A 10,667-nucleotide genomic window follows, 5' to 3' on the forward strand; every position below is an offset into this window, starting at 1 on the left:
AAAGTGCATTGCTTCCAAGAACAGTGAATAAAAAAGACAATAAGATGACATACAAATATGCAGACGTTGTAAAATAAATGGGAGAAATAACTAAAAATCCCTAAAGGTTTTCAATCTATAGTTGCTCCTGTTTCCCTGTGGGCAGGAGAATGATGGAACACTCAGACCTGGCTGACCCCCAGCAAGTGAACACTTCTTAATTCTTCAAATTTAGGATCCCCACAGGACCCTGTCTGTTTATTATGGAAACTTTAAGTCTGGACAGTGCGTAAATACAGGAGCAAGTAAAATGAATATTGAATACGGTAGTTTATGTTCCTGCATTATCCCTAGTATAAGGAATATCCAGTTTGGATGACATCTTCCCATCTTTTGAAGCTTGTACAAAAAAGTCCTAGTTGTCAATAATGACACAAGAAATAACCCTCTTCAATTCTGTTTTCTACCAACTCAATAGTATGCCCTGCAACAAAAGTTTAGAGGTTTTATGGTCCTTTATACAAAATTACCATATGGATGTCAGACTTATATTCTAATATAACAATTTCTCATACACACTATATACACAAAAGTATTGGCACATATCAATAATTGAATTTAGGTTTATCATTCAGACCCATTGCCAATGGTGTAGAAAATCATGGATAACCGCATGGAAGAAAAAAAGTGTTATATAAAAAAAATGGTCGTGCACACCATATAGTAATTAACAGAGATTTTTTTGTTAGACACGTATTAGACGTTTAGTATGGCAGAAGAGTCAATTTGTATCATGTAGTATCTAATAAAGTCTTTGTTAATTTAGTAGATGGCATGACAATTTTCTTTACATGTGGTAGTCTATATTTTTTTGCCACAAAAGCCTGTGGCACCTATTACATGGCATAGTAGACAAAATGTGAGAAATTCGTCATGTCCAAACGGAAGTAGATAAAAGTAAAAGGTCTTTATTGAAAATCCATAAAAAAACAAACTAGTTCAGGTAATATATTAAAATGTTCTGATGCAAAATCTCTGTACTCTGAGCTTTCAACAGACTGTAGCAGGAATTAAAGGGAACCTGTCACCACGTTTTTGGAAGATGGGATAAAAATAGCGTTAAATAGGGGCAGAGGTGGGCGTTACATTAGTGTGTGTGTTATGCGTTTATTACCCACCTAAGTTGCCGAAATAACTTTGCAAAGTCTCCGTTTTCGCCTGTCAATCAGGCTGGTCAGGTCGCATGGGCGTTGTCTTCCCCCAGATTTGGCGTAGTTTTCCGTTGGTGGCGTAGTGGTGTGCGCATGCCCAAAGTCCGGAATCCTCTTCCAGGGGATTTAAAATAGCGCGGTGTTCGTTATTGCATTGGTGATCGGTGGGCGCGGCCATCTTCCTTTGGCCGCGCGTGCGCAGAAGCGGCGCTCTGCTGGCCGCGGCTTCAGGAAAATGGCCGCCGCGATATCCATCTGCGCACGCGCGGCATCCCGCGGCCATTTTCCTGAAGCCGCGGCCAGCAGAGCGCCGCTTCTGCGCACGCGCGGCCAAAGGAAGATGGCCGCGCCCACCGATCACCAATGCAATAACGAACACCGCGCTATTTTAAATCCCCTGGAAGAGGATTCCGGACTTTGGGCATGCGCACACCACTACGCCACCAACGGAAAACTACGCCAAATCTGGGGGAAGACACCACGCCCATGTGACCTGACCAGCCTGATTGACAGGCGAAAACGGAGACTTTGCAAAGTTATTTCGGCAACTTAGGTGGGTAATAAACGCTTAACACACACACTAATGTAACGCCCACCTCTGCCCCTATTTAACGCTATTTTTATCCCATCTTCCAAAAACGTGGTGACAGGTTCCCTTTAAGGATCTGGAGGTCACATGACCATATGCAGCAGGTCAGCAATAGAGCAGATTTTGAACAGCTAGAAAATAAGGTTTCTTACATTTTACATAAGCTTTACAATGCTTAACTAAAAGATTAACCCCTTTAACGCCTGCCTGGCTACGTCATTTCCATAGGCAATGAATAGACTGGTGGTGTACTAGCTCTACCACTGTTCCATTCCAACAATGTACTGCAGAGCCCCTTTTTAAGGATCATTGGGGCCTCCGTAACCAACACGTTATTTCAATGGCCTTCAAAACTGACCATCATGGGTACAACTCATGTGAAAAATCATCCCCAATATAGTACCAGTTAAGTGGATGAGATCTTTAAAAATCCTATCCACACACTTCAGACAGCCTAGAGGAAATTAACCCGCACTTCAGATTTGAATTCCACAGCATTTCAATTTATGCTTCATTTCCCCAATACAATGAAATCTGCAGTCACTTTTAAGTTTAGTACTGTGTGGCCACGCACCAATGCTCAGAAATTAAGTACAGTATCGCACAAGTGCAAGCTACACTGGCGTTCAGAACTGGCATAGCAAATTAACCAAATTATCAATACCATCATGTGATGAGCAGCCAGTAACGAGCCAAAATATAGACAAGGGTATGTTATGTCTATAAGTCTTCTCGCAATCATTGTAGCTTAGTATGTGAGCAGGAGGTTCACATAGATACAGTTCACAAAGCATTCCCTCCCAATCCAGAAATGGTTGTGGTCTCTGAGTTGGTAATGGAATTTAGCCAGTGGATAGGCTTACAGGTTTTATGGCCTTAGGTCATCATACAGGCATCTGTGTAATAATCCCTAACCTAAACTGAGAAAATATTGTTTGCATGGATTCTACCCAGGGGCACTGCCCAATAAACATCTATAGTCACTAATTGCTATAAAAAGTAGTAAATGACATTGACATTAGACTGCTTTCTTATTAAGATGAAGCCTCTACTTGACACAGTCTAGGAATCTGCCCTTTTGCAAGACCAGATGTTCCCTATGTACAGTTTTATTCACCAGAGGCTTATTCAAAGTAAGGCTGGCTTCATAGGTTCAAACTTCAAGGTCTATGTATTCATTGTGATTTCCAGATCGACTGAGGGTCTCCTCACTCGAATGCAACAGCCTCATGTGTTATGATCCGGTGACTTTGGAGCCGCATGAACTTTCTCTGGAGTAGGTGGAAACTGTACTGACCGCAAAACCTGAACTAACACCGCAACTAGAAGTAGCCGTGGGGTGTGCCTAATAAACCCTAGACACCTCGACACAGCCGGAGGACTAAATACCCCTATAGATGGAAATAGGGATACTACCTTGCCTCAGAGCAGAACCCCAAAGGATAGGCAGCCCCCCACGAATATTGACTGTGAGTAGGAGAGGAAAGACACACGCAGGCAGAAAACGGTAATTAGTTCTTACCGGTAATTGTATTTCCAGGAATCCACCTGACAGCACCATTGGAGGACGTCCTTCTTATCCGCAGTGGGACAGGAACCACAAGTTAAAAGGACCCTCCCCACTCCACCCACCAGTGATTTTCTAAGTACCACATCTGGATGGATGCAAAAAAGAGAGTTTATTTACAATTACACACCAATGTTACATCACATTAGTCAGTAGTAAAAGTTTGCAGTGGGAGGGAACTAGTAGTGCTGTCAGGTGGATTCCTGGAAATACAATTACCGGTAAGAACTAATTACCGTTTTCCAGTCCACCACCTGACAGCACCATTGGAGAATACCAAAGGATGTTAACTAGGGTGGGACTACTGCATGTAAGACTTTTCTACCAAAGGCTAATTGGTCTGATACGACATCTAATTTATAGTGTCTAGCAAAGGTAGAAAGACTAGTCCAAGTCGCCGCCCTACAGATTTGCTCAGCTGAGGCACCCCCCTTCTCTGCCCATGATGTAGAAATGGCTCGTGTTGAGTGGGCCCTAAGAGTGTCCGGGGGATCTTTCCCTTGGTTTGTATATGCTAGGCTAATCATGTTTTTAATCCACCTAGCAATGGTTGATTTTGCTGCCTTGCAACCCCTATTTGGACCACCGTATTGAATAAATAAGTTAGTGTCCCGTCTCCAGCTTTTTGTCGCCCCCAGGTATTTTAGAACAGTCTCCCTAACGTCAAGGTTATGGTAGACCCCTTCTTTTGCGTTTTTAGGGTGTTGGCAGAAAGAAGGAAGGATTATCTCCTGATTTATATTGGTAGATGATACTACTTTGGGGAGGAAAGCTGGGTTATGTTTGAAGACTATTCTGTCGTCAAAGATTTGAAGATATGGGTTCTGGATAGAAAGAGCCTGCATCTCCCCTAGCCTTTTAGCCGATGTGATGGCAATCAGGAAGGCGGTTTTAAAGGAGAGATTGGCTATGTCCATATCTTCTGACAGTAAGTAAGGGGTTTTACACAAAGTGTTAAGGACCAAGTTTAGGTCCCAAGGAGGAGTTGATTTCCTCACAAGTGGCCTCATTCTCTGTGTGGCCCTGGAAAATCTGGCTATCCAGGGATGGGAGGCTAGTGATGTATCAAAAAATACACTAAGTGCTGCAATCTGTACTTTTAGAGTGCTAGGCCGAAGGCCCTTGTCAAATCCGAGTTGCAGGAAATCGAGGATTTTGGGGATATCTGGTTTTGAAGTATCCACATGACCTTCTCCCAGAAAGGAACAATACCGCTTCCAGATCTTGTTGTAAATCGCCGAAGTCACCGGCTTTCTGCTTGCCTGGAGTGTGGTAATGACATCTTCTGACAGGCCTCTAGATCTTAGGGTTTGCCGTTCAGGATCCAAGCAGATAGGTGAAAAGAGTCTGGATTCTTGTGGAATACTGGACCCTGAAGTAGAAGGTCCTGCCTGTTCGGTAGAAAGACTGGTTCTTCTGTTGACATCCTGGACAGTAGAGAAAACCAGCTCCTTTTCGGGTTCAATTCCCATTCTCCGGGATGTACCGACTTTCGGCTCAGGAAATCTGCAACCTGATTCTTGGCACCTTCCAGGTGAACTGCCGAGATGGATTTGACAGATCTTTCTGCCCACCTGAAAATCTGGTCTGCTAAGTGTTGCAGTGGTGGATGTCTCGGACCTCCCTGGTGTCTCAGAAATGCCACTGCTGTGACATTGTCGGACAGTATTCTCACGTGTTTGTCTCGGACCAATGACTGGGCCTGGCACAACACTTTCCAGATCGCGTACAGCTCTCTGAAATTCGACGATCTTGCGGCAATTTGAGGAGTCCATTCTCCCTGGTAGTATGTTCTCCCTATATGACCGCCCCATCCGTATTGACTGGCGTCCGTGGTAACCGTAACACAGGGATCGAGTATCCATGGAACTCCCTCTCTCAGGTTCGCTGGTGTGGTCCACCAGGTTAGGGATTTCTTTACCGAAGGAGACACAAGCATCTTCCTGTCTAGGGAACTTTGTTTTCTGTTCCAAGATCCTAGGACTTCTCTTTGCAACTTCCGCGAGTGGAATTGGCTCCATCTCACACAGGGTATGCATGCGGTCATGAAACCGAGTATCCTCATTGCCTCTCTTATGGAGGGGGTACTTCTTCTGAAATGGTGGATGTGCCTGACCAAGGTCTCTTGTCTGTCTTCTGGTAAAAAAGATGTTCTTAGATTGGAATCTAAGATCACTCCCAAAAATTTTATTCTGGAATTTGGGACCAGGCAGGACTTTTTCCAGTTCACGATCCACCCCAGCTCCTGTAGGATGGAAAGAGTGAACGTGCAGTCTATCTTGAGGAGTTTCTGTGATTTCGCCATTATCAGGAAGTCGTCCAGGTATGGGACTATGGTCACATTCTGATTCCTTAGATAGGCCACAACTTCCGACATCAGCTTGGTAAAGATTCTGGGCGCTGAAGCAAGCCCGAAGGGGAGACATCTGAACTGGAAGTGATGTACAATCCCCCTGTTCATTATGGCGAACCTCAGGAACTTTTGGTAGGAGAGGTGTATCGGGACATGATAGTATGCGTTGCTTAGGTCTAGGGTACACATTACCATGTCTTTGTCTATTAGAGGCGTCGTGGATCTTATAGATTCCATCCGGAATCTTTTGTACCGGACCCATTTGTTTAATGGTTTTAAATTTATAATCGTCCGGGAGTCTCCGGATGGTTTCTTTATTGAAAACAAATGGGAATAATGGCCTCTGCCTCTTTCTGAGATGGGAACTGGCACAATCGCTTCTAATTCTAACAGCTCCTGAATGTTTGTCCACATGGAGGAGTCGGAGAGCGGGCAAGGTCGGGTCACTACAAATCTTTCTGGGGGACTGCTGGAGAACTCTAATTTGTATCCCTGTGCAACTACTTGTAGAATCCAAGGATTCTGGGATACCTTCTGCCAACCCCCTAGAAATTTCTGTAATCGACCTCCCACCTTTATGTCATTTATTTGACTTTGGTGTGCCTGCACTAGGGAAGATGGAGTCTCTACCCTTTCCACCCTTGGGATAAGACCACCTCCCAGTCTTCCCTTTCCCCTTGTAGTTTGTCCTCTGACCAGGTCGGGACCTACGAAAGGGTTGATATTTTTTGGTATTCTCCTCAGGAAAACCCTTCTTTTTATCTGAGGCTTTTTCTAGAATATCGTCTAGAATCGGCCCAAATACTTTATTTCCTGAGAATGGGATTCCACACAATTTATTTTTTGACTGGAGATCCCCCGACCAGGTCTTTAGCCATATGGCTCTTCTGGCCGCATTAGACAGGGATTCGCTTCTAGCCGCAAACCGTACAGATTCGGCAGAAGCGTCCGCCATAAAGCCTGTTGCGAGTTTGAGCAAAGGCAATGATTTAAGGATAACCTCTCTAGAAGTCTTGGCTTTGAGGTGATCCTCTAAGTCGTCAATCCATAAGTGCATTGACCGGGCTACGGAAGTTGCCGCTATATTGGCCCGTATTATTGCCGCGGAGGACTCCCAAGTTCTCCTTAGCAAACCATCCGCTTTACGATCCATAGGATCCTTTAACGCGGAAGAGTCCTCAAATGGAATTGAGGTCTTCTTCGCCACCTTTGCTAGTGGGACATCGATCTTGGGAACTTCATCCCACACTTTAATGTCCTCAGGGTTGTAGGGCAGACGAAGTCTAAAGTCCCTGGGAATCACTAGCTTCTTCTCCGCTTCCTGCCACTCTTCCAGGATCATGGAACGGATGTGGTTGTTGACGGGGAAGACTTTTGTCACCTGAGCATGTAATCCGCCAAACATCTCGTCCTGGATCGAGGTTTCCTCTGGTGTATCTTGTAGCTGCATGGTGTTACGTACAGCATAAAGAAGTTCATCTGTGTCTGCTGCGGCGAAGAGATATCTCTTCCCTTTGCCCACAGATCCGTCTCTTTCTTCCTGGTCAGAATCCTCCGAAACCTCACCCTCGGAAGAAGGGCTAGACTCCCTTGGCCTCTTCCGTGAAGTCTGTGGTTCTGACTGAGTCTGGGGAAGATTCAAGCCTGAGATAGAAGCCTGAACCTCCTGTCGAATCATGGTCCTCATGCTGGATAGTAGTGCCGTCTGCTCATCACCCACAATTTTGGATGTGCACGATCTGCACAATGGTTTCCGCCAATTTTCTGGAAACTTAGTGGCACAAATCGGGCATTTATTCTTCCCCGATTTTTTCCTTTCAGTTGTGGGGATGGGAGGCTCAGCCTAGGGTAAATAGACATACGTGGCACCGTAAGTAGGGAAGCGGGGGGGGGGGGGGAGGGGTGGGCTTTGTGGTATGGCTTTACATAGCCTACTCACGTGCCCCTGAAGCTGGTCAGTCCCCTCAGGTCTGGTAGTGTCCTCCATGATGAGGATAATATTACAATACAGCCGTGTGCCCCTTTTGTCAGGATAGCCGGCGGAACAACGACCCCCATTGTATGCTTATATAGGTTTTACCTGGTTGATCCTGCCTCCTTACCGCGCCCCGCGCGGTCGACCATGCTGAGAAAAGGCCTTCCTGAAGGCCGGCGCTGCCGCTGGCGTCCTCCGGTCCGATGCTTGCCGCGACCGGAAGTGACGCGGCCGCCGACCGGAAGTGACGCGGCCGCGTGTCCTGGAGCCGGCAGCGGCTGCTGCACAGAGAGCCCCCGCCGAAACGGCTGCGGCCGCATGCGGGAACAGCCGCCGCTGCAGCAGACAGCGCCCGGGCCGAGAGCCCCAGCAAGGAGAAACGGACCTTGGCCCCAGGAGCAGCGCTACACTGGGGGAGGCTGAGGGACCCCCCATCGCAGGTATCAGCCGCAGATATCTTGCGGCGGGGAAGGGAAAGGCTGGGCCCCCCGATCCCCACCATCTGCACAGCACCGTCGGAGGCTACGTCTTGCAGTTCCTATCCGCAGTGGGACAGGAAAAACACTGGTGGGTGGAGTGGGGAGGGTCCTTTTAACTTGTGGTTCCTGTCCCACTGCGGATAAGAAGGACGTCCTCCAATGGTGCTGTCAGGTGGTGGACTGGAAAACAGGATTCAGCAAAAGAGGCCACTCTAGCTAAATAGGGAAAGATAGGACAGAATACTAAGCGGTCAGTATTAAAACCCTTCCAAAAATATCCACAGCAGATAATACAAAAAGTTCCACAATCTAACTAAAGACATGGAATGTATATCTGCCACTCCAGAGAATCCAACAAGACTGAGAAAATACTGACACAATCTAAGCTGGACAAAAAACACTGAATAGCACAGAATTATTAAGCACACAGCATGTGTGCCACAGAAACAAAACCAGACACTTATCTTGATGCCTGATTTGGCAGAAGGAACCAAACCAGGACCAAAACCTCCCAACAACCATGGACAACTGGCAAGGACTAATGAATCCTGCACGCCTAAATACCCCAGTCAGAACTGCAATCAGCAGATACACCTGACCAGGACTGCAACTCAGGGGCAACAGCATTACCACCTACAACCACCGGAGGGAGCCCAAAAGCAGAATTCACAACACTCATGTACCCCTACGAGATTGTGGAGTTGGTCAGCAGACCCATGACTGGTTTGTACATCACGGTCTGTGCACTGAGCATCTTCTAATTCAAGTCCTCCCTGATCTGACTAGATCAACAACCAATAGAACTCAATTCTCTTTCTAAAAAGTGTACCTACAGTTACAGAAAACATATCTGGATGATTGGTGGAAATCCATGTTGCTTAATGGGAGAGTTGATAATTTGTGATAGCAGTTTTCACAATGGCCTCTGGATGGCAGCACATCTCTAATTTAGATAAGAGAATAGACACTAGTTATTTTTTCACTTCTTTTTGGTTACATTTTTTTTTTTTTTTAAAGCAAAATATGTCATGCATTTTCACAAAAAAGCTTTATTTTTTCCAATACTTAATGCCACATATTGAGCAGTTGTGGGATCTTTTTCAAGTGTACTGTGTGGGATACTATCAGTACAGCATGTAGAAGTAAAAGTCAAGATTTTGTTTCAGGAAAGGAGACGCTGATAAACTTGCTGATTTTTGGATGCATTGGGTTCTGGAGGGAAACTGAAATGCAAGACAGCAATTGCCAGATGCAGTGGTCGACCTGCCTAATATAGCGCTGTGCATGAAACAGCCGTGTACAACTGTACATGACATAATTGTCCGGATGTGACTGCCTACACAACTAAATGTGACTATGACAAACTCCCACTGATACTGTCTCAGTCTGTTGCATTGTTGGCCAGTCATGGTCAAATTAGTGTGTGCACCAGGCTGCCTAATGTCAGATAACAAATAGAGGAAAAAAAGGACCAGCACATCCAAGCTAGTGGGAACAGGTGTCAACCAAAAAAACCCCACTGAAAAACTATAAAGATAGTATCATGCTAAGAAAGATTACTCATTGAAACTGCATTATTGCCATAGAAAAATGGAAAAAATGCTCTATAATGTATATGAAATATTAATCTGCTAAGTTGCTATAAAAAAGTTACAGTAAAAAAGAACAAACTTGGCGCATAGATTGGCCAATATACGTGAGCCCAACTGCTATGTCAAGGCGTCCTTCAAAGTTGGTTCAAAAGACTGAACATATGTCCAGCAAGTACAGATGTTCATTCTTTTTAGCGTTTTTTTTTTTTTTTCCAGGCAGGTCACATAGCAGATCTCTGCCTTTAATACATGTTGTGTGCACATACTCATAGTTTGACTTATCAGTAAGGGGTGTGACCACTTAAAGTGCCTAGGGCCGCAAGAAATGCCAAATATGGACCCTGGGTGGAAGGCAGGGAAAAGCTGACATTTTGGGGTAGTCTCTGAAGTCAATGGCTTTTAAATGTATGGTTTCTTGGAAATGGAGCAGAGTTTCGTAGAAAAACGAGCTTGGCTGGAATGATAGAGCCTGTGTCCTGCTACATGCTTGCCAAGCCAAAAGGCAGCAGGTATCAGGTTTCCTTTAAAGCACATTTTTGATTGAACTGTGTGAGCCCATCTGCCAACGACAAAGTGACCTTCTGGAGGTAGGACACTATACTAAAAACTCACCTCTCTTAGTCCCTCTTCACATGGCCATGTTAGCTATATGTGTTGCATGTGTCTTTTTTACAGATGCAGCATGTCCTCATTATAATTCTATGGTGATACACATGTCTGTGTGTTTGCACTGACTGTATATAGCATGTGCATTGATCTTTCTTAAGCCATGCTGAAAACAAAAAAATGGATGACACCGGTAGCCATTTTTTTCCGGTACAGGTATTATATGGTTCTGTGAAGCGGTACTTTGTTCCATAACCCACAAGGTAACTGGAAAAGATGAGGATCCAGCTATGCTTTATGCTAATTAAAAACAGAA

The sequence above is a fragment of the Ranitomeya variabilis genome, chromosome 3, assembly GCF_051348905.1.
Source record: "Ranitomeya variabilis isolate aRanVar5 chromosome 3, aRanVar5.hap1, whole genome shotgun sequence".
Lineage (NCBI taxonomy): Eukaryota > Metazoa > Chordata > Amphibia > Anura > Dendrobatidae > Ranitomeya > Ranitomeya variabilis.